Below are 25,293 nucleotides of genomic sequence, written 5' to 3'. Positions count from 1 at the left end.
AACTGCATTCGCTGCCACACAGACATTCGCTTTCCCCAAAAGCTTTGCTTGGTAAAGGGGCAACACTGTGTATGTGTCTCTCGCAGAGCCCGGCTGCCAAATTCGAAACGTCCAGCGATTTCTCCCACACGAAAGCTGCCAGCACGGAATGCTGTAGCTGGTTTTCACTGTCCCTTGGAACTGCATTCGCTGCCACACAGACATTCGCTTTCCCCAAAAGCTTTGGTTCGTAAAGGGGCAACACTGTGTATGTGTCTCTCGCAGAGCCCGGCTGCCAAATTCGAAACGTCCAGCGATTGCGCCCACACGAAAGCTGCCAGCACGGAATGCTGTAGCTGGTTTTCACTGTCCCTTGGAACTGCATTCGCTGCCACACAGACATTCGCTTTCCCCAAAAGCTTTGCTTGGTAGTGGGGCAACACTGTGTATCTCTCTCTCGCAGAGCCCGGCTGCCAAATTCGAAACGTCCAGCGATTGCGCCCTCAAGAAAGCTGCCAGCACGGAATGCTGTAGCTGGTTTTCACTGTCCCTTGGAACTGCATTCCCTGCCACACAGACATTCGCTTTCCCCAAAAGCTTTGCTTGGTAAAGGGGCAACACTGTGTATGTGTCTCTCGCAGAGCCCGGCTGCCAAATTTGAAACATCCAGCGATTGCGCCCACACGAAAGCTGCCAGCACGGAATGCTGTAGCTGGTTTTCACTGTCCCTTGGAACTGCATTCGCTGCCACACAGACATTCGCTTTCCCCAAAAGCTTTGCTTGGTAATGGGGCAACACTGCGTATGTGTCTCTTGCAGAGCCCGGCTGCCAAATTCGAAACGTCCAGCGATTTCGCCCACACGAAAGCTGCCAGCACGGAATGCTGTAGCTGGTTTTCACTGTCCCTTGGAACTGCATTCGCTGCCACACAGACATTCGCTTTCCCCAAAAGCTTTGGTTCGTAAAGGGGCAACACTGCGTATGTGTCTCTCGCAGAGCCCGGCTGCCAAACTCGAAACGTCCAGCGATTGCGCCCACACGAAATCTGCCAGCACGGAATGCTGTAGCTGGTTTTCACTGTCCCTTGGAACTGCATTCGCTGCCACACAGACATTCGCTTTCCCCAAAAGCTTTGGTTCGTAAAGGGGCAACACTGTGTATGAGTCTCTCGCAGAGCCCGGCTGCCAAATTCGAAACGTCCAGCGATTGCGCCCACACGAAAGCTGCCAGCACGGAATGCTGTAGCTGGTTTTCACTGTCCCTTGGAACTGCATTCGCTGCCACACAGACATTCGCTTTCCCCAAAAGCTTTGCTTGGTAGTGGGGCAACACTGTGTATCTCTCTCTCGCAGAGCCCGGCTGCCAAATTCGAAACGTCCAGCGATTGCGCCCACACGAAAGCTGCCAGCACGGAATGCTGTAGCTGGTTTTCACTGTCCCTTGGAACTGCATTCCCTGCCACACAGACATTCGCTTTCCCCAAAAGCTTTGCTTGGTAATGGGGCAACACTGTGTATGTGTCTCTCGCAGAGCCCGGCTGCCAAATTCGAAACGTCCAGCGATTGCGCCCACACGAAAGCTGCCAGCACGGAATGCTGTAGCTGGTTTTCACTGTCCCTTGGAACTGCATTCGCTGCCGCACAGACATTCGCTTTCCCCAGAAGCTTTGCTTGGTAATGGGGCAACACCGTGTATCTCTCTCTCGCAGAGCCCGGCTGCCAAATTCGAAACGTCCAGCGATTGCGCCCACAAGAAAGCTGCCAGCACGGAATGCTGTAGCTGGTTTTCACTGTCCCTTGGAACTGCATTCGCTGCCACACAGACATTCGCTTTCCCCAAAAGCTTAGGTTCGTAAAGGGGCAACAGTGTGTATGTGTCTCTCGCAGAGCCCGGCTGCCAAATTCGAAACGTCCAGCGATTTCTCCCACACGAAAGCTGCCAGCACGGAATGCTGTAGCTGGTTTTCACTGTCCCTTGGAACTGCATTCGCTGCCACACAGACATTCGCTTTCCCCAAAAGCTTTGCTTGGTAATGGGGCAACACTGTGTATGTGTCTCTCGCAGAGCCCGGCTGCCAAATTCGAAACGTCCAGCGATTGCGCCCACACGAAAGCTGCCAGCACGGAATGCTGTAGCTGGTTTTCACTGTCCCTTGGAACTGCATTCGCTGCCACACAGACATTCGCTTTCCCCAAAAGCTTTGCTTGGTAGTGGGGCAACACTGTGTATCTCTCTCTCGCAGAGCCCGGCTGCCAAATTCGAAACGTCCAGCGATTGCGCCCACACGAAAGCTGCCAGCACGGAATGCTGTAGCTGGTTTTCACTGTCCCTTGGAACTGCATTCGCTGCCACACAGACATTCGCTTTCCCCAAAAGCTTTGCTTGGTAAAGGGGCAACACTGTGTATGTGTCTCTCGCAGAGCCCGGCTAACAAATTCGAAACGTCCAGCGATTGCGCCCACACGAAAGCTGCCAGCACGGAATGCTGTAGCTGGTTTTCACTGTCCCTTGGAACTGCATTCGCTGCCACACAGACATTCGCTTTCCCCAAAAGCTTTGCTTGGTAATGGGGCAACACTGTGTATGTGTCTCTCGCAGAGCCCGGCTGCCAAATTCGAAACGTCCAGCGATTGCGCCCACACGAAAGCTGCCAGCACGGAATGCTGTAGCTGGTTTTCACTGTCCCTTGGAACTGCATTCGCTGCCACACAGACATTCGCTTTCCCCAAAAGCTTTGCTTGGTAGTGGGGCAACACTGTGTATCTCTCTCTCGCAGAGCCCGGCTGCCAAATTCGAAACGTCCAGCGATTGCGCCCACACAAAAGCTGCCAGCACGGAATGCTGTAGCTGGTTTTCACTGTCCCTTGGAACTGCATTCGCTGCCACACAGACATTCGCTTTCCCCAAAAGCTTTGCTTGGTAAAGGGGCAACACTGTGTATGTGTCTCTCGCAGAGCCCGGCTAACAAATTCGAAACGTCCAGCGATTGCGCCCACACGAAAGCTGCCAGCACGGAATGCTGTAGCTGGTTTTCACTGTCCCTTGGAACTGCATTCGCTGCCACACAGACATTCGCTTTCCCCAAAAGCTTTGGTTCGTAAAGGGGCAACACTGTGTATGTGTCTCTCGCAGAGCCCGGCTGCCAAATTCGAAACGTCCAGCGATTGCGCCCACACGAAAGCTGCCAGCACGGAATGCTGTAGCTGGTTTTCACTGTCCCTTGGAACTGCATTCCCTGCCACACAGACATTCGCTTTCCCCAGAAGCTTTGCTTGGTAATGGGGCAACACTGTGTATGTGTCTCTCGCAGAGCCCGGCTGCCAAATTCGAAACGTCCAGCGATTTCTCCCACACGAAAGCTGCCAGCACGGAATGCTGTAGCTGGTTTTCACTGTCCCTTGGAACTGCATTCGCTGCCACACAGACATTCGCTTTCCCCAAAAGCTTTGCTTGGTAGTGGGGCAACACTGTGTATCTCTCTCTCGCAGAGCCCGGCTGCCAAATTCGAAACGTCCAGCGATTGCGCCCACACGAAAGCTGCCAGCACGGAATGCTGTAGCTGGTTTTCACTGTCCCTTGGAACTGCATTCGCTGCCACACAGACATTCGCTTTCCCCAAAAGCTTTGCTTGGTAAAGGGGCAACACTGTGTATGTGTCTCTCGCAGAGCCCGGCTAACAAATTCGAAACGTCCAGCGATTGCGCCCACACGAAAGCTGCCAGCACGGAATGCTGTAGCTGGTTTTCACTGTCCCTTGGAACTGCATTCGCTGCCACACAGACATTCGCTTTCCCCAAAAGCTTTGCTTGGTAATGGGGCAACACTGTGTATGTGTCTCTCGCAGAGCCCGGCTGCCAAATTCGAAACGTCCAGCGATTGCGCCCACACGAAAGCTGCCAGCACGGAATGCTGTAGCTGGTTTTCACTGTCCCTTGGAACTGCATTCGCTGCCACACAGACATTCGCTTTCCCCAAAAGCTTTGCTTGGTAGTGGGGCAACACTGTGTATCTCTCTCTCGCAGAGCCCGGCTGCCAAATTCGAAACGTCCAGCGATTGCGCCCACACAAAAGCTGCCAGCACGGAATGCTGTAGCTGGTTTTCACTGTCCCTTGGAACTGCATTCGCTGCCACACAGACATTCGCTTTCCCCAAAAGCTTTGCTTGGTAAAGGGGCAACACTGTGTATGTGTCTCTCGCAGAGCCCGGCTAACAAATTCGAAACGTCCAGCGATTGCGCCCACACTAAAGCTGCCAGCACGGAATGCTGTAGCTGGTTTTCACTGTCCCTTGGAACTGCATTCGCTGCCACACAGACATTCGCTTTCCCCAAAAGCTTTGGTTCGTAAAGGGGCAACACTGTGTATGTGTCTCTCGCAGAGCCCGGCTGCCAAATTCGAAACGTCCAGCGATTGCGCCCACACGAAAGCTGCCAGCACGGAATGCTGTAGCTGGTTTTCACTGTCCCTTGGAACTGCATTCCCTGCCACACAGACATTCGCTTTCCCCAGAAGCTTTGCTTGGTAATGGGGCAACACTGTGTATGTGTCTCTCGCAGAGCCCGGCTGCCAAATTCGAAACGTCCAGCGATTTCTCCCACACGAAAGCTGCCAGCACGGAATGCTGTAGCTGGTTTTCACTGTCCCTTGGAACTGCATTCGCTGCCACACAGACATTCGCTTTCCCCAAAAGCTTTGGTTCGTAAAGGGGCAACACTGCGTATGTGTCTCTCGCAGAGCCCGGCTGCCAAATTGGAAACGTCCAGCGATTGCGCCCACACGAAAGCTGCCAGCACGGAATGCTGTAGCTGGTTTTCACTGTCCCTTGGAACTGCATTCGCTGCCACACAGACATTCGCTTTCCCCAAAAGCTTTGGTTCGTAAAGGGGCAACACTGTGTATGTGTCTCTCGCAGAGCCCGGCTGCCAAATTCGAAACGTCCAGCGATTTCTCCCACACGAAAGCTGCCAGCACGGAATGCTGTAGCTGGTTTTCACTGTCCCTTGGAACTGCATTCGCTGCCACACAGACATTCGCTTTCCCCAAAAGCTTTGCTTGGTAGTGGGGCAACACTGTGTATCTCTCTCTCGCAGAGCCCGGCTGCCAAATTCGAAACGTCCAGCGATTGCGCCCACACGAAAGCTGCCAGCACGGAATGCTGTAGCTGGTTTTCACTGTCCCTTGGAACTGCATTCGCTGCCACACAGACATTCGCTTTCCCCAAAAGCTTTGGTTCGTAAAGGGGCAACACTGTGTATGTGTCTCTCGCAGAGCCCGGCTGCCAAATTCGAAACGTCCAGCGATTTCTCCCACACGAAAGCTGCCAGCACGGAATGCTGTAGCTGGTTTTCACTGTCCCTTGGAACTGCATTCGCTGCCACACAGACATGCGCTTTCCCCAGAAGCTTTGCTTGGTAATGGGGCAACACTGTGTATCTCTCTCTCGCAGAGCCCGGCTGCCAAATTCGAAACGTCCAGCGATTGCGCCCTCAAGAAAGCTGCCAGCACGGAATGCTGTAGCTGGTTTTCACTGTCCCTTGGAACTGCATTCGCTGCCACACAGACATTCGCTTTCCCCAAAAGCTTTGCTTGGTAGTGGGGCAACACTGTGTATGTGTCTCTCGCAGAGCCCGGCTGCCAAATTCGAAACGTCCAGCGATTTCGCCCACACGAAAGCTGCCAGCACGGAATGCTGTAGCTGGTTTTCACTGTCCCTTGGAACTGCATTCCCTGCCACACAGACATTCGCTTTCCCCAGAAGCTTTGCTTGGTAATGGGGCAACACTGTGTATGTGTCTCTCGCAGAGCCCGGCTGCCAAATTCGAAACGTCCAGCGATTTCTCCCACACGAAAGCTGCCAGCACGGAATGCTGTAGCTGGTTTTCACTGTCCCTTGGAACTGCATTCGCTGCCACACAGACATTCGCTTTCCCCAAAAGCTTTGCTTGGTAGTGGGGCAACACTGTGTATCTCTCTCTCGCAGAGCCCGGCTGCCAAATTCGAAACGTCCAGCGATTGCGCCCACACGAAAGCTGCCAGCACGGAATGCTGTAGCTGGTTTTCACTGTCCCTTGGAACTGCATTCGCTGCCACACAGACATTCGCTTTCCCCAAAAGCTTTGCTTGGTAAAGGGGCAACACTGTGTATGTGTCTCTCGCAGAGCCCGGCTAACAAATTCGAAACGTCCAGCGATTGCGCCCACACGAAAGCTGCCAGCACGGAATGCTGTAGCTGGTTTTCACTGTCCCTTGGAACTGCATTCGCTGCCACACAGACATTCGCTTTCCCCAAAAGCTTTGCTTGGTAATGGGGCAACACTGTGTATGTGTCTCTCGCAGAGCCCGGCTGCCAAATTCGAAACGTCCAGCGATTGCGCCCACACGAAAGCTGCCAGCACGGAATGCTGTAGCTGGTTTTCACTGTCCCTTGGAACTGCATTCGCTGCCACACAGACATTCGCTTTCCCCAAAAGCTTTGCTTGGTAGTGGGGCAACACTGTGTATCTCTCTCTCGCAGAGCCCGGCTGCCAAATTCGAAACGTCCAGCGATTGCGCCCACACAAAAGCTGCCAGCACGGAATGCTGTAGCTGGTTTTCACTGTCCCTTGGAACTGCATTCGCTGCCACACAGACATTCGCTTTCCCCAAAAGCTTTGCTTGGTAAAGGGGCAACACTGTGTATGTGTCTCTCGCAGAGCCCGGCTAACAAATTCGAAACGTCCAGCGATTGCGCCCACACGAAAGCTGCCAGCACGGAATGCTGTAGCTGGTTTTCACTGTCCCTTGGAACTGCATTCGCTGCCACACAGACATTCGCTTTCCCCAAAAGCTTTGGTTCGTAAAGGGGCAACACTGTGTATGTGTCTCTCGCAGAGCCCGGCTGCCAAATTCGAAACGTCCAGCGATTGCGCCCACACGAAAGCTGCCAGCACGGAATGCTGTAGCTGGTTTTCACTGTCCCTTGGAACTGCATTCCCTGCCACACAGACATTCGCTTTCCCCAGAAGCTTTGCTTGGTAATGGGGCAACACTGTGTATGTGTCTCTCGCAGAGCCCGGCTGCCAAATTCGAAACGTCCAGCGATTTCTCCCACACGAAAGCTGCCAGCACGGAATGCTGTAGCTGGTTTTCACTGTCCCTTGGAACTGCATTCGCTGCCACACAGACATTCGCTTTCCCCAAAAGCTTTGGTTCGTAAAGGGGCAACACTGCGTATGTGTCTCTCGCAGAGCCCGGCTGCCAAATTCGAAACGTCCAGCGATTGCGCCCACACGAAAGCTGCCAGCACGGAATGCTGTAGCTGGTTTTCACTGTCCCTTGGAACTGCATTCGCTGCCACACAGACATTCGCTTTCCCCAAAAGCTTTGGTTCGTAAAGGGGCAACACTGTGTATGTGTCTCTCGCAGAGCCCGGCTGCCAAATTCGAAACGTCCAGCGATTTCTCCCACACGAAAGCTGCCAGCACGGAATGCTGTAGCTGGTTTTCACTGTCCCTTGGAACTGCATTCGCTGCCACACAGACATTCGCTTTCCCCAAAAGCTTTGCTTGGTAGTGGGGCAACACTGTGTATCTCTCTCTCGCAGAGCCCGGCTGCCAAATTCGAAACGTCCAGCGATTGCGCCCACACGAAAGCTGCCAGCACGGAATGCTGTAGCTGGTTTTCACTGTCCCTTGGAACTGCATTCGCTGCCACACAGACATTCGCTTTCCCCAAAAGCTTTGGTTCGTAAAGGGGCAACACTGTGTATGTGTCTCTCGCAGAGCCCGGCTGCCAAATTCGAAACGTCCAGCGATTTCTCCCACACGAAAGCTGCCAGCACGGAATGCTGTAGCTGGTTTTCACTGTCCCTTGGAACTGCATTCGCTGCCACACAGACATGCGCTTTCCCCAGAAGCTTTGCTTGGTAATGGGGCAACACTGTGTATCTCTCTCTCGCAGAGCCCGGCTGCCAAATTCGAAACGTCCAGCGATTGCGCCCTCAAGAAAGCTGCCAGCACGGAATGCTGTAGCTGGTTTTCACTGTCCCTTGGAACTGCATTCGCTGCCACACAGACATTCGCTTTCCCCAAAAGCTTTGCTTGGTAGTGGGGCAACACTGTGTATGTGTCTCTCGCAGAGCCCGGCTGCCAAATTCGAAACGTCCAGCGATTTCGCCCACACGAAAGCTGCCAGCACGGAATGCTGTAGCTGGTTTTCACTGTCCCTTGGAACTGCATTCCCTGCCACACAGACATTCGCTTTCCCCAAAAGCTTTGCTTGGTAAAGGGGCAACACTGTGTATGTGTCTCTCGCAGAGCCCGGCTGCCAAATTCGAAACGTCCAGCGATTTCGCCCACACGAAAGCTGCCAGCACGGAATGCTGTAGCTGGTTTTCACTGTCCCTTGGAACTGCATTCGCTGCCACACAGACATTCGCTTTCCCCAGAAGCTTTGCTTGGTAATGGGGCAACACCGTGTATCTCTCTCTCGCACAGCCCGGCTGCCAAATTCGAAACGTCCAGCGATTGCGCCCACAAGAAAGCTGCCAGCACGGAATGCTGTAGCTGGTTTTCACTGTCCCTTGGAACTGCATTCGCTGCCACACAGACATTCGCTTTCCCCAAAAGCTTAGGTTCGTAAAGGGGCAACAGTGTGTATGTGTCTCTCGCAGAGCCCGGCTGCCAAATTCGAAACGTCCAGCGATTTCTCCCACACGAAATCTGCCAGCACGGAATGCTGTAGCTGGTTTTCACTGTCCCTTGGAACTGCATTCGCTGCCACACAGACATTCGCTTTCCCCAAAAGCTTTGCTTGGTAATGGGGCAACACTGTGTATGTGTCTCTCGCAGAGCCCGGCTAACAAATTCGAAACGTCCAGCGATTGCGCCCACACGAAAGCTGCCAGCACGGAATGCTGTAGCTGGTTTTCACTGTCCCTTGGAACTGCATTCGCTGCCACACAGACATTCGCTTTCCCCAAAAGCTTTGCTTGGTAGTGGGGCAACACTGTGTATCTCTCTCTCGCAGAGCCCGGCTGCCAAATTCGAAACGTCCAGCGATTGCGCCCACACGAAAGCTGCCAGCACGGAATGCTGTAGCTGGTTTTCACTGTCCCTTGGAACTGCATTCGCTGCCACACAGACATTCGCTTTCCCCAAAAGCTTTGCTTGGTAATGGGGCAACACTGTGTATGTGTCTCTCGCAGAGCCCGGCTGCCAAATTCGAAACGTCCAGCGATTTCGCCCACACGAAAGCTGCCAGCACGTAATGCTGTAGCTGGTTTTCACTGTCCCTTGGAACTGCATTCGCTGCCACACAGACATTCGCTTTCCCCAAAAGCTTTGGTTCGTAAAGGGGCAACACTGTGTATGTGTCTCTCGCAGAGCCCGGCTGCCAAATTCGAAACGTCCAGCGATTTCTCCCACACGAAATCTGCCAGCACGGAATGCTGTAGCTGGTTTTCACTGTCCCTTGGAACTGCATTCGCTGCCACACAGACATTCGCTTTCCCCAAAAGCTTTGCTTGGTAATGGGGCAACACTGTGTATGTGTCTCTCGCAGAGCCCGGCTGCCAAATTCGAAACGTCCAGCGATTTCTCCCACACGAAATCTGCCAGCACGGAATGCTGTAGCTGGTTTTCACTGTCCCTTGGAACTGCATTCGCTGCCACACAGACATTCGCTTTCCCCAAAAGCTTTGCTTGGTAGTGGGGCAACACTGTGTATCTCTCTCTCGCAGAGCCCGGCTGCCAAATTCGAAACGTCCAGCGATTGCGCCCACACGAAAGCTGCCAGCACGGAATGCTGTAGCTGGTTTTCACTGTCCCTTGGAACTGCATTCGCTGCCACACAGACATTCGCTTTCCCCAAAAGCTTTGCTTGGTAGTGGGGCAACACTGTGTATCTCTCTCTCGCAGAGCCCGGCTAACAAATTCGAAACGTCCAGCGATTTCGCCCACACGAAAGCTGCCAGCACGGAATGCTGTAGCTGGTTTTCACTGTCCCTTGGAACTGCATTCCCTGCCACACAGACATTCGCTTTCCCCAAAAGCTTTGCTTGGTAATGGGGCAACACTGTGTATGTGACTCTCGCAGAGCCCGGCTGCCAAATTCGAAACGTCCAGCGATTTCGCCCACACGAAAGCTGCCAGCACGGAATGCTGTAGCTGGTTTTCACTGTCCCTTGGAACTGCATTCGCTGCCGCACAGACATTCGCTTTCCCCAGAAGCTTTGCTTGGTAATGGGGCAACACCGTGTATCTCTCTCTCGCAGAGCCCGGCTGCCAAATTCGAAATGTCCAGCGATTGCGCCCACAAGAAAGCTGCCAGCACGGAATGCTGTAGCTGGTTTTCACTGTCCCTTGGAACTGCATTCGCTGCCACACAGACATTCGCTTTCCCCAAAAGCTTTGCTTGGTAATGGGGCAACACTGTGTATGTGTCTCTCGCAGAGCCCGGCTGCCAAATTCGAAACGTCCAGCGATTGCGCCCACACGAAAGCTGCCAGCACGGAATGCTGTAGCTGGTTTTCACTGTCCCTTGGAACTGCATTCGCTGCCACACAGACATTCGCTTTCCCCAAAAGCTTTGCTTGGTAGTGGGGCAACACTGTGTATCTCTCTCTCGCAGAGCCCGGCTGCCAAATTCGAAACGTCCAGCGATTGCGCCCACACGAAAGCTGCCAGCACGGAATGCTGTAGCTGGTTTTCACTGTCCCTTGGAACTGCATTCGCTGCCACACAGACATTCGCTTTCCCCAAAAGCTTTGCTTGGTAAAGGGGCAACACTGTGTATGTGTCTCTCGCAGAGCCCGGCTGCCAAATTCGAAACGTCCAGCGATTTCTCCCACACGAAAGCTGCCAGCACGGAATGCTGTAGCTGGTTTTCACTGTCCCTTGGAACTGCATTCGCTGCCACACAGACATTCGCTTTCCCCAAAAGCTTTGCTTGGTAAAGGGGCAACACTGTGTATGTGTCTCTCGCAGAGCCCGGCTGCCAAATTCGAAACGTCCAGCGATTGCGCCCACACGAAAGCTGCCAGCACGGAATGCTGTAGCTGGTTTTCACTGTCCCTTGGAACTGCATTCGCTGCCACACAGACATTCGCTTTCCCCAAAAGCTTTGCTTGGTAATGGGGCAACACTGTGTATGTGTCTCTCGCAGAGCCCGGCTGCCAAATTCGAAACGTCCAGCGATTGCGCCCACACGAAAGCTGCCAGCACGGAATGCTGTAGCTGGTTTTCACTGTCCCTTGGAACTGCATTCCCTGCCACACAGACATTCGCTTTCCCCAGAAGCTTTGCTTGGTAATGGGGCAACACTGTGTATGTGTCTCTCGCAGAGCCCGGCTGCCAAATTCGAAACGTCCAGCGATTGCGCCCACACGAAAGCTGCCAGCACGGAATGCTGTAGCTGGTTTTCACTGTCCCTTGGAACTGCATTCGCTGCCACACAGACATTCGCTTTCCCCAACAGCTTTGGTTCGTAAAGGGGCAACACTGTGTATGTGTCTCTCGCAGAGCCCGGCTGCCAAATTCGAAACGTCCAGCGATTTCTCCCACACGAAAGCTGCCAGCACGGAATGCTGTAGCTGGTTTTCACTGTCCCTTGGAACTGCATTCGCTGCCACACAGACATTCGCTTTCCCCAAAAGCTTTGCTTGGTAGTGGGGCAACACTGTGTATCTCTCTCTCGCAGAGCCCGGCTGCCAAATTCGAAACGTCCAGCGATTGCGCCCACACGAAAGCTGCCAGCACGGAATGCTGTAGCTGGTTTTCACTGTCCCTTGGAACTGCATTCGCTGCCACACAGACATTCGCTTTCCCCAAAAGCTTTGGTTCGTAAAGGGGCAACACTGTGTATGTGTCTCTCGCAGAGCCCGGCTGCCAAATTCGAAACGTCCAGCGATTGCGCCCACACGAAAGCTGCCAGCACGGAATGCTGTAGCTGGTTTTCACTGTCCCTTGGAACTGCATTCGCTGCCACACAGACATGCGCTTTCCCCAGAAGCTTTGCTTGGTAATGGGGCAACACTGTGTATCTCTCTCTCGCAGAGCCCGGCTGCCAAATTCGAAACGTCCAGCGATTGCGCCCACACGAAAGCTGCCAGCACGGAATGCTGTAGCTGGTTTTCACTGTCCCTTGGAACTGCATTCGCTGCCACACAGACATTCGCTTTCCCCAAAAGCTTTGCTTGGTAGTGATGCAACACTGTGTATCTCTCTCTCGCAGAGCCCGGCTGCCAAATTCGAAACGTCCAGCGATTGCGCCCACACGAAAGCTGCCAGCACGGAATGCTGTAGCTGGTTTTCACTGTCCCTTGGAACTGCATTCCCTGCCACACAGACATTCGCTTTCCCCAAAAGCTTTGCTTGGTAATGGGGCAACACTGTGTATGTGTCTCTCGCAGAGCCCGGCTGCCAAATTCGAAACGTCCAGCGATTTCGCCCACACGAAAGCTGCCAGCACGGAATGCTGTAGCTGGTTTTCACTGTCCCTTGGAACTGCATTCGCTGCCGCACAGACATTCGCTTTCCCCAGAAGCTTTGCTTGGTAATGGGGCAACACCGTGTATCTCTCTCTCGCAGAGCCCGGCTGCCAAATTCGAAACGTCCAGCGATTGCGCCCACAAGAAAGCTGCCAGCACGGAATGCTGTAGCTGGTTTTCACTGTCCCTTGGAACTGCATTCGCTGCCACACAGACATTCGCTTTCCCCAAAAGCTTAGGTTCGTAAAGGGGCAACAGTGTGTATGTGTCTCTCGCAGAGCCCGGCTAACAAATTCGAAACGTCCAGCGATTGCGCCCACACGAAAGCTGCCAGCACGGAATGCTGTAGCTGGTTTTCACTGTCCCTTGGAACTGCATTCGCTGCCACACAGACATTCGCTTTCCCCAAAAGCTTTGCTTGGTAATGGGGCAACACTGTGTATGTGTCTCTCGCAGAGCCCGGCTGCCAAATTCGAAACGTCCAGCGATTTCTCCCACACGAAAGCTGCCAGCACGGAATGCTGTAGCTGGTTTTCACTGTCCCTTGGAACTGCATTCGCTGCCACACAGACATTCGCTTTCCCCAAAAGCTTTGGTTCGTAAAGGGGCAACACTGCGTATGTGTCTCTCGCAGAGCCCGGCTGCCAAATTCGAAACGTCCAGCGATTGCGCCCACACGAAAGCTGCCAGCACGGAATGCTGTAGCTGGTTTTCACTGTCCCTTGGAACTGCATTCGCTGCCACACAGACATTCGCTTTCCCCAAAAGCTTTGGTTCGTAAAGGGGCAACACTGTGTATGTGTCTCTCGCAGAGCCCGGCTGCCAAATTCGAAACGTCCAGCGATTGCGCCCACACGAAAGCTGCCAGCACGGAATGCTGTAGCTGGTTTTCACTGTCCCTTGGAACTGCATTCCCTGCCACACAGACATTCGCTTTCCCCAAAAGCTTTGCTTGGTAATGGGGCAACACTGTGTATGTGTCTCTCGCAGAGCCCGGCTGCCAAATTCGAAACGTCCAGCGATTTCGCCCACACGAAAGCTGCCAGCACGGAATGCTGTAGCTGGTTTTCACTGTCCCTTGGAACTGCATTCGCTGCCGCACAGACATTCGCTTTCCCCAACAGCTTTGGTTCGTAAAGGGGCAACACTGTGTATGTGTCTCTCGCAGAGCCCGGCTGCCAAATTCGAAACGTCCAGCGATTGCGCCCACAAGAAAGCTGCCAGCACGGAATGCTGTAGCTGGTTTTCACTGTCCCTTGGAACTGCATTCGCTGCCACACAGACATTCGCTTTCCCCAAAAGCTTAGGTTCGTAAAGGGGCAACACTGTGTATGTGTCTCTCGCAGAGCCCGGCTGCCAAATTCGAAACGTCCAGCGATTGCGCCCACACGAAAGCTGCCAGCACGGAATGCTGTAGCTGGTTTTCACTGTCCCTTGGAACTGCATTCGCTGCCACACAGACATTCGCTTTCCCCAAAAGCTTTGGTTCGTAAAGGGGCAACACTGTGTATGTGTCTCTCGCAGAGCCCGGCTGCCAAATTCGAAACGTCCAGCGATTGCGCCCACACGAAAGCTGCCAGCACGGAATGCTGTAGCTGGTTTTCACTGTCCCTTGGAACTGCATTCGCTGCCACACAGACATGCGCTTTCCCCAGAAGCTTTGCTTGGTAATGGGGCAACACTGTGTATCTCTCTCTCGCAGAGCCCGGCTGCCAAATTCGAAACGTCCAGCGATTGCGCCCACACGAAAGCTGCCAGCACGGAATGCTGTAGCTGGTTTTCACTGTCCCTTGGAACTGCATTCGCTGCCACACAGACATTCGCTTTCCCCAAAAGCTTTGCTTGGTAGTGATGCAACACTGTGTATCTCTCTCTCGCAGAGCCCGGCTGCCAAATTCGAAACGTCCAGCGATTGCGCCCACACGAAAGCTGCCAGCACGGAATGCTGTAGCTGGTTTTCACTGTCCCTTGGAACTGCATTCCCTGCCACACAGACATTCGCTTTCCCCAAAAGCTTTGCTTGGTAATGGGGCAACACTGTGTATGTGTCTCTCGCAGAGCCCGGCTGCCAAATTCGAAACGTCCAGCGATTTCGCCCACACGAAAGCTGCCAGCACGGAATGCTGTAGCTGGTTTTCACTGTCCCTTGGAACTGCATTCGCTGCCGCACAGACATTCGCTTTCCCCAGAAGCTTTGCTTGGTAATGGGGCAACACCGTGTATCTCTCTCTCGCAGAGCCCGGCTGCCAAATTCGAAACGTCCAGCGATTGCGCCCACAAGAAAGCTGCCAGCACGGAATGCTGTAGCTGGTTTTCACTGTCCCTTGGAACTGCATTCGCTGCCACACAGACATTCGCTTTCCCCAAAAGCTTAGGTTCGTAAAGGGGCAACAGTGTGTATGTGTCTCTCGCAGAGCCCGGCTAACAAATTCGAAACGTCCAGCGATTGCGCCCACACGAAAGCTGCCAGCACGGAATGCTGTAGCTGGTTTTCACTGTCCCTTGGAACTGCATTCGCTGCCACACAGACATTCGCTTTCCCCAAAAGCTTTGCTTGGTAATGGGGCAACACTGTGTATGTGTCTCTCGCAGAGCCCGGCTGCCAAATTCGAAACGTCCAGCGATTGCGCCCACACGAAAGCTGCCAGCACGGAATGCTGTAGCTGGTTTTCACTGTCCCTTGGAACTGCATTCGCTGCCACACAGACATTCGCTTTCCCCAAAAGCTTTGCTTGGTAGTGGGGCAACACTGTGTATCTCTCTCTCGCAGAGCCCGGCTGCCAAATTCGAAACGTCCAGCGATTGCGCCCACACGAAAGCTGCCAGCACGGAATGCTGTAGCTGGTTTTCACTGTCCCTTGGAACTGCATTCGCTGCCACACAGACATTCGCTTTCCCCAAAAGCTTTGCTTGGTAAAGGGGCAACACTGTGTATGTGTCTCTCGCAGAGCCCGGCTAACAAATTCGAAACGTCCAGCGATTGCGCCCACACGAAAGCTGCCAGCACGGAATGCTGTAGCTGGTTTTCACTGTCCCTTGGAACTGCATTCGCTGCCACACAGACATTCGCTTTCCCCAAAAGCTTTGCTTGGTAGTGGGGCAACACTGTGTATCTCTCTCTCGCAGAGCCCGGCTGCCAAATTCGAAACGTCCAGCGATTTCGCCCACACGAAAGCTGCCAGCACGGAATGCTGTAGCTGGTTTTCACTGTCCCTTGGAACTGCATTCGCTGCCACACAGACATTCGCTTTCCCCAAAAGCTTTGCTTGGTAAAGGGGCAACACTGTGTATGTGTCTCTCGCAGAGCCCGGCTAACAAATTCGAAACGTCCAGCGATTGCGCCCACACGAAAGCTGCCAGCACGGAATGCTGTAGCTGGTTTTCACTGTCCCTTGGAACTGCATTCCCTGCCACACAGACATTCGCTTTCCCCAGAAGCTTTGCTTGGTAATGGGGCAACACTGTGTATGTGTCTCTCGCAGAGCCCGGCTGCCAAATTCGAAACGTCCAGCGATTTCTCCCACACGAAAGCTGCCAGCACGGAATGCTGTAGCTGGTTTTCACTGTCCCTTGGAACTGCATTCGCTGCCACACAGACATTCGCTTTCCCCAAAAGCTTTGGTTCGTAAAGGGGCAACACTGCGTATGTGTCTCTCGCAGAGCCCGGCTGCCAAATTCGAAACGTCCAGCGATTGCGCCCACACGAAAGCTGCCAGCACGGAATGCTGTAGCTGGTTTTCACTGTCCCTTGGAACTGCATTCGCTGCCACACAGACATTCGCTTTCCCCAAAAGCTTTGGTTCGTAAAGGGGCAACACTGTGTATGTGTCTCTCGCAGAGCCCGGCTGCCAAATTCGAAACGTCCAGCGATTTCGCCCACACGAAAGCTGCCAGCACGGAATGCTGTAGCTGGTTTTCACTGTCCCTTGGAACTGCATTCCCTGCCACACAGACATTCGCTTTCCCCAAAAGCTTTGCTTGGTAATGGGGCAACACTGTGTATGTGTCTCTCGCAGAGCCCGGCTGCCAAATTCGAAACGTCCAGCGATTTCGCCCACACGAAAGCTGCCAGCACGGAATGCTGTAGCTGGTTTTCACTGTCCCTTGGAACTGCATTCGCTGCCGCACAGACATTCGCTTTCCCCAGAAGCTTTGCTTGGTAATGGGGCAACACCGTGTATCTCTCTCTCGCAGAGCCCGGCTGCCAAATTCGAAACGTCCAGCGATTGCGCCCACAAGAAAGCTGCCAGCACGGAATGCTGTAGCTGGTTTTCACTGTCCCTTGGAACTGCATTCGCTGCCACACAGACATTCGCTTTCCCCAAAAGCTTAGGTTCGTAAAGGGGCAACACTGTGTATGTGTCTCTCGCAGAGCCCGGCTGCCAAATTCGAAACGTCCAGCGATTGCGCCCACACGAAAGCTGCCAGCACGGAATGCTGTAGCTGGTTTTCACTGTCCCTTGGAACTGCATTCGCTGCCACACAGACATTCGCTTTCCCCAAAAGCTTTGCTTGGTAAAGGGGCAACACTGTGTATGTGTCTCTCGCAGAGCCCGGCTAACAAATTCGAAACGTCCAGCGATTGCGCCCACACGAAAGCTGCCAGCACGGAATGCTGTAGCTGGTTTTCACTGTCCCTTGGAACTGCATTCGCTGCCACACAGACATTCGCTTTCCCCAAAAGCTTTGCTTGGTAATGGGGCAACACTGTGTATGTGTCTCTCGCAGAGCCCGGCTGCCAAATTCGAAACGTCCAGCGATTGCGCCCACACGAAAGCTGCCAGCACGGAATGCTGTAGCTGGTTTTCACTGTCCCTTGGAACTGCATTCGCTGCCACACAGACATTCGCTTTCCCCAAAAGCTTTGCTTGGTAGTGGGGCAACACTGTGTATCTCTCTCTCGCAGAGCCCGGCTGCCAAATTCGAAACGTCCAGCGATTGCGCCCACACAAAAGCTGCCAGCACGGAATGCTGTAGCTGGTTTTCACTGTCCCTTGGAACTGCATTCGCTGCCACACAGACATTCGCTTTCCCCAAAAGCTTTGCTTGGTAAAGGGGCAACACTGTGTATGTGTCTCTCGCAGAGCCCGGCTAACAAATTCGAAACGTCCAGCGATTGCGCCCACACGAAAGCTGCCAGCACGGAATGCTGTAGCTGGTTTTCACTGTCCCTTGGAACTGCATTCGCTGCCACACAGACATTCGCTTTCCCCAAAAGCTTTGGTTCGTAAAGGGGCAACACTGTGTATGTGTCTCTCGCAGAGCCCGGCTGCCAAATTCGAAACGTCCAGCGATTGCGCCCACACGAAAGCTGCCAGCACGGAATGCTGTAGCTGGTTTTCACTGTCCCTTGGAACTGCATTCCCTGCCACACAGACATTCGCTTTCCCCAGAAGCTTTGCTTGGTAATGGGGCAACACTGTGTATGTGTCTCTCGCAGAGCCCGGCTGCCAAATTCGAAACGTCCAGCGATTTCTCCCACACGAAAGCTGCCAGCACGGAATGCTGTAGCTGGTTTTCACTGTCCCTTGGAACTGCATTCGCTGCCACACAGACATTCGCTTTCCCCAAAAGCTTTGCTTGGTAGTGGGGCAACACTGTGTATCTCTCTCTCGCAGAGCCCGGCTGCCAAATTCGAAACGTCCAGCGATTGCGCCCACACGAAAGCTGCCAGCACGGAATGCTGTAGCTGGTTTTCACTGTCCCTTGGAACTGCATTCCCTGCCACACAGACATTCGCTTTCCCCAAAAGCTTTGCTTGGTAAAGGGGCAACACTGTGTATGTGTCTCTCGCAGAGCCCGGCTAACAAATTCGAAACGTCCAGCGATTGCGCCCACACGAAAGCTGCCAGCACGGAATGCTGTAGCTGGTTTTCACTGTCCCTTGGAACTGCATTCGCTGCCACACAGACATTCGCTTTCCCCAAAAGCTTTGCTTGGTAATGGGGCAACACTGTGTATGTGTCTCTCGCAGAGCCCGGCTGCCAAATTCGAAACGTCCAGCGATTGCGCCCACACGAAAGCTGCCAGCACGGAATGCTGTAGCTGGTTTTCACTGTCCCTTGGAACTGCATTCGCTGCCACACAGACATTCGCTTTCCCCAAAAGCTTTGGTTCGTAAAGGGGCAACACTGTGTATGTGTCTCTCGCAGAGCCCGGCTGCCAAATTCGAAACGTCCAGCGATTGCGCCCACACGAAAGCTGCCAGCACGGAATGCTGTAGCTGGTTTTCACTGTCCCTTGGAACTGCATTCCCTGCCACACAGACATTCGCTTTCCCCAGAAGCTTTGCTTGGTAATGGGGCAACACTGTGTATGTGTCTCTCGCAGAGCCCGGCTGCCAAATTCGAAACGTCCAGCGATTTCTCCCACACGAAAGCTGCCAGCACGGAATGCTGTAGCTGGTTTTCACTGTCCCTTGGAACTGCATTCGCTGCCACACAGACATTCGCTTTCCCCAAAAGCTTTGGTTCGTAAAGGGGCAACGCTGTGTATGTGTCTCTCGCAGAGCCCGGCTGCCAAATTGGAAACGTCCAGCGATTGCGCCCACACGAAAGCTGCCAGCACGGAATGCTGTAGCTGGTTTTCACTGTCCCTTGGAACTGCATTCGCTGCCACACAGACATTCGCTTTCCCCAAAAGCTTAGGTTCGTAAAGGGGCAACACTGTGTATGTGTCTCTCGCAGAGCCCGGCTGCCAAATTCGAAACGTCCAGCGATTTCTCCCACACGAAAGCTGCCAGCACGGAATGCTGTAGCTGGTTTTCACTGTCCCTTGGAACTGCATTCGCTGCCACACAGACATTCGCTTTCCCCAAAAGCTTTGCTTGGTAGTGGGGCAACACTGTGTATCTCTCTCTCGCAGAGCCCGGCTGCCAAATTCGAAACGTCCAGCGATTGCGCCCACACGAAAGCTGCCAGCACGGAATGCTGTAGCTGGTTTTCACTGTCCCTTGGAACTGCATTCGCTGCCACACAGACATTCGCTTTCCCCAAAAGCTTTGGTTCGTAAAGGGGCAACACTGTGTATGTGTCTCTCGCAGAGCCCGGCTGCCAAATTCGAAACGTCCAGCGATTTCTCCCACACGAAAGCTGCCAGCACGGAATGCTGTAGCTGGTTTTCACTGTCCCTTGGAACTGCATTCGCTGCCACACAGACATGCGCTTTCCCCAGAAGCTTTGCTTGGTAATGGGGCAACACTGTGTATCTCTCTCTCGCAGAGCCCGGCTGCCAAATTCGAAACGTCCAGCGATTGCGCCCTCAAGAAAGCTGCCAGCACGGAATGCTGTAGCTGGTTTTCACTGTCCCTTGGAACTGCATTCGCTGCCACACAGACATTCGCTTTCCCCAAAAGCTTTGCTTGGTAGTGGGGCAACACTGTGTATGTGTCTCTCGCAGAGCCCGGCTGCCAAATTCGAAACGTCCAGCGATTTCGCCCACACGAAAGCTGCCAGCACGGAATGCTGTAGCTGGTTTTCACTGTCCCTTGGAACTGCATTCCCTGCCACACAGACATTCGCTTTCCCCAGAAGCTTTGCTTGGTAATGGGGCAACACTGTGTATGTGTCTCTCGCAGAGCCCGGCTGCCAAATTCGAAACGTCCAGCGATTTCGCCCACACGAAAGCTGCCAGCACGGAATGCTGTAGCTGGTTTTCACTGTCCCTTGGAACTGCATTCGCTGCCACACAGACATTCGCTTTCCCCAGAAGCTTTGCTTGGTAATGGGGCAACACCGTGTATCTCTCTCTCGCACAGCCCGGCTGCCAAATTCGAAACGTCCAGCGATTGCGCCCACAAGAAAGCTGCCAGCACGGAATGCTGTAGCTGGTTTTCACTGTCCCTTGGAACTGCATTCGCTGCCACACAGACATTCGCTTTCCCCAAAAGCTTAGGTTCGTAAAGGGGCAACAGTGTGTATGTGTCTCTCGCAGAGCCCGGCTGCCAAATTCGAAACGTCCAGCGATTTCTCCCACACGAAATCTGCCAGCACGGAATGCTGTAGCTGGTTTTCACTGTCCCTTGGAACTGCATTCGCTGCCACACAGACATTCGCTTTCCCCAAAAGCTTTGCTTGGTAATGGGGCAACACTGTGTATGTGTCTCTCGCAGAGCCCGGCTGCCAAATTCGAAACGTCCAGCGATTGCGCCCACACGAAAGCTGCCAGCACGGAATGCTGTAGCTGGTTTTCACTGTCCCTTGGAACTGCATTCGCTGCCACACAGACATTCGCTTTCCCCAAAAGCTTTGCTTGGTAGTGGGGCAACACTGTGTATCTCTCTCTCGCAGAGCCCGGCTGCCAAATTCGAAACGTCCAGCGATTGCGCCCACACGAAAGCTGCCAGCACGGAATGCTGTAGCTGGTTTTCACTGTCCCTTGGAACTGCATTCGCTGCCACACAGACATTCGCTTTCCCCAAAAGCTTTGCTTGGTAATGGGGCAACACTGTGTATGTGTCTCTCGCAGAGCCCGGCTGCCAAATTCGAAACGTCCAGCGATTTCGCCCACACGAAAGCTGCCAGCACGTAATGCTGTAGCTGGTTTTCACTGTCCCTTGGAACTGCATTCGCTGCCACACAGACATTCGCTTTCCCCAAAAGCTTTGGTTCGTAAAGGGGCAACACTGTGTATGTGTCTCTCGCAGAGCCCGGCTGCCAAATTCGAAACGTCCAGCGATTTCTCCCACACGAAATCTGCCAGCACGGAATGCTGTAGCTGGTTTTCACTGTCCCTTGGAACTGCATTCGCTGCCACACAGACATTCGCTTTCCCCAAAAGCTTTGCTTGGTAATGGGGCAACACTGTGTATGTGTCTCTCGCAGAGCCCGGCTGCCAAATTCGAAACGTCCAGCGATTTCTCCCACACGAAATCTGCCAGCACGGAATGCTGTAGCTGGTTTTCACTGTCCCTTGGAACTGCATTCGCTGCCACACAGACATTCGCTTTCCCCAAAAGCTTTGCTTGGTAATGGGGCAACACTGTGTATGTGTCTCTCGCAGAGCCCGGCTGCCAAATTCGAAACGTCCAGCGATTGCGCCCACACGAAAGCTGCCAGCACGGAATGCTGTAGCTGGTTTTCACTGTCCCTTGGAACTGCATTCGCTGCCACACAGACATTCGCTTTCCCCAAAAGCTTTGCTTGGTAGTGGGGCAACACTGTGTATCTCTCTCTCGCAGAGCCCGGGTGCCAAATTCGAAACGTCCAGCGATTGCGCCCACACGAAAGCTGCCAGCACGGAATGCTGTAGCTGGTTTTCACTGTCCCTTGGAACTGCATTCGCTGCCACACAGACATTCGCTTTCCCCAAAAGCTTTGCTTGGTAGTGGGGCAACACTGTGTATCTCTCTCTCGCAGAGCCCGGCTAACAAATTCGAAACGTCCAGCGATTTCGCCCACACGAAAGCTGCCAGCACGGAATGCTGTAGCTGGTTTTCACTGTCCCTTGGAACTGCATTCGCTGCCACACAGACATTCGCTTTCCCCAAAAGCTTTGCTTGGTAATGGGGCAACACTGTGTATGTGTCTCTCGCAGAGCCCGGCTAACAAATTCGAAACGTCCAGCGATTTCGCCCACACGAAAGCTGCCAGCACGGAATGCTGTAGCTGGTTTTCACTGTCCCTTGGAACTGCATTCGCTGCCGCACAGACATTCGCTTTCCCCAGAAGCTTTGCTTGGTAATGGGGCAACACCGTGTATCTCTCTCTCGCAGAGCCCGGCTGCCAAATTCGAAATGTCCAGCGATTGCGCCCACACGAAAGCTGCCAGCACGGAATGCTGTAGCTGGTTTTCACTGTCCCTTGGAACTGCATTCGCTGCCACACAGACATTCGCTTTCCCCTACAGCTTTGGTTCGTAAAGGGGCAACACTGTGTATGTGTCTCTCGCAGAGCCCGGCTGCCAAATTCGAAACGTCCAGCGATTGCGCCCACACGAAAGCTGCCAGCACGGAATGCTGTAGCTGGTTTTCACTGTCCCTTGGAACTGCATTCGCTGCCACACAGACATTCGCTTTCCCCAAAAGCTTTGCTTGGTAGTGGGGCAACACTGTGTATCTCTCTCTCGCAGAGCCCGGCTGCCAAATTCGAAACGTCCAGCGATTGCGCCCACACGAAAGCTGCCAGCACGGAATGCTGTAGCTGGTTTTCACTGTCCCTTGGAACTGCATTCGCTGCCACACAGACATTCGCTTTCCCCAAAAGCTTTGGTTCGTAAAGGGGCAACACTGTGTATGTGTCTCTCGCAGAGCCCGGCTGCCAAATTCGAAACGTCCAGCGATTGCGCCCACACGAAAGCTGCCAGCACGGAATGCTGTAGCTGGTTTTCACTGTCCCTTGGAACTGCATTCGCTGCCACACAGACATGCGCTTTCCCCAGAAGCTTTGCTTGGTAATGGGGCAACACTGTGTATCTCTCTCTCGCAGAGCCCGGCTGCCAAATTCGAAACGTCCAGCGATTGCGCCCACACGAAAGCTGCCAGCACGGAATGCTGTAGCTGGTTTTCACTGTCCCTTGGAACTGCATTCGCTGCCACACAGACATTCGCTTTCCCCAAAAGCTTTGCTTGGTAGTGATGCAACACTGTGTATCTCTCTCTCGCAGAGCCCGGCTGCCAAATTCGAAACGTCCAGCGATTGCGCCCACACGAAAGCTGCCAGCACGGAATGCTGTAGCTGGTTTTCACTGTCCCTTGGAACTGCATTCCCTGCCACACAGACATTCGCTTTCCCCAAAAGCTTTGCTTGGTAATGGGGCAACACTGTGTATGTGTCTCTCGCAGAGCCCGGCTGCCAAATTCGAAACGTCCAGCGATTTCGCCCACACGAAAGCTGCCAGCACGGAATGCTGTAGCTGGTTTTCACTGTCCCTTGGAACTGCATTCGCTGCCGCACAGACATTCGCTTTCCCCAGAAGCTTTGCTTGGTAATGGGGCAACACCGTGTATCTCTCTCTCGCAGAGCCCGGCTGCCAAATTCGAAACGTCCAGCGATTGCGCCCACAAGAAAGCTGCCAGCACGGAATGCTGTAGCTGGTTTTCACTGTCCCTTGGAACTGCATTCGCTGCCACACAGACATTCGCTTTCCCCAAAAGCTTAGGTTCGTAAAGGGGCAACAGTGTGTATGTGTCTCTCGCAGAGCCCGGCTAACAAATTCGAAACGTCCAGCGATTGCGCCCACACGAAAGCTGCCAGCACGGAATGCTGTAGCTGGTTTTCACTGTCCCTTGGAACTGCATTCGCTGCCACACAGACATTCGCTTTCCCCAAAAGCTTTGCTTGGTAATGGGGCAACACTGTGTATGTGTCTCTCGCAGAGCCCGGCTGCCAAATTCGAAACGTCCAGCGATTGCGCCCACACGAAAGCTGCCAGCACGGAATGCTGTAGCTGGTTTTCACTGTCCCTTGGAACTGCATTCGCTGCCACACAGACATTCGCTTTCCCCAAAAGCTTTGCTTGGTAGTGGGGCAACACTGTGTATCTCTCTCTCGCAGAGCCCGGCTGCCAAATTCGAAACGTCCAGCGATTGCGCCCACACGAAAGCTGCCAGCACGGAATGCTGTAGCTGGTTTTCACTGTCCCTTGGAACTGCATTCGCTGCCACACAGACATTCGCTTTCCCCAAAAGCTTTGCTTGGTAAAGGGGCAACACTGTGTATGTGTCTCTCGCAGAGCCCGGCTAACAAATTCGAAACGTCCAGCGATTGCGCCCACACGAAAGCTGCCAGCACGGAATGCTGTAGCTGGTTTTCACTGTCCCTTGGAACTGCATTCGCTGCCACACAGACATTCGCTTTCCCCAAAAGCTTTGCTTGGTAATGGGGCAACACTGTGTATGTGTCTCTCGCAGAGCCCGGCTGCCAAATTCGAAACGTCCAGCGATTGCGCCCACACGAAAGCTGCCAGCACGGAATGCTGTAGCTGGTTTTCACTGTCCCTTGGAACTGCATTCTCTGCCACACAGACATTCGCTTTCCCCAAAAGCTTTGCTTGGTAAAGGGGCAACACTGTGTATGTGTCTCTCGCAGAGCCCGGCTAACAAATTCGAAACGTCCAGCGATTGCGCCCACACGAAAGCTGCCAGCACGGAATGCTGTAGCTGGTTTTCACTGTCCCTTGGAACTGCATTCCCTGCCACACAGACATTCGCTTTCCCCAAAAGCTTTGGTTCGTAAAGGGGCAACACTGCGTATGTGTCTCTCGCAGAGCCCGGCTGCCAAATTCGAAACGTCCAGCGATTGCGCCCACACGAAAGCTGCCAGCACGGAATGCTGTAGCTGGTTTTCACTGTCCCTTGGAACTGCATTCGCTGCCACACAGACATTCGCTTTCCCCAAAAGCTTTGGTTTGTAAAGGGGCAACACTGTGTATGTGTCTCTCGCAGAGCCCGGCTGCCAAATTCGAAACGTCCAGCGATTGCGCCCACACGAAAGCTGCCAGCACGGAATGCTGTAGCTGGTTTTCACTGTCCCTTGGAACTGCATTCGCTGCCACACAGACATTCGCTTTCCCCAAAAGCTTTGCTTGGTAATGGGGCAACACAGTGTATGTGTCTCTCGCAGAGCCCGGCTGCCAAATTCGAAACGTCCAGCGATTTCGCCCACACGAAAGCTGCCAGCACGGAATGCTGTAGCTGGTTTTCACTGTCCCTTGGAACTGCATTCGCTGCCGCACAGACATTCGCTTTCCCCAGAAGCTTTGCTTGGTAATGGGGCAACACCGTGTATCTCTCTCTCGCAGAGCCCGGCTGCCAAATTCGAAACGTCCAGCGATTGCGCCCACAAGAAAGCTGCCAGCACGGAATGCTGTAGCTGGTTTTCACTGTCCCTTGGAACTGCATTCGCTGCCA

Source organism: Mycteria americana, chromosome 13, assembly GCF_035582795.1.
Source record: "Mycteria americana isolate JAX WOST 10 ecotype Jacksonville Zoo and Gardens chromosome 13, USCA_MyAme_1.0, whole genome shotgun sequence".
Taxonomy (NCBI): Eukaryota; Metazoa; Chordata; class Aves; order Ciconiiformes; family Ciconiidae; genus Mycteria; species Mycteria americana.
Note: the sequence above shows the minus strand (reverse complement) of the source record.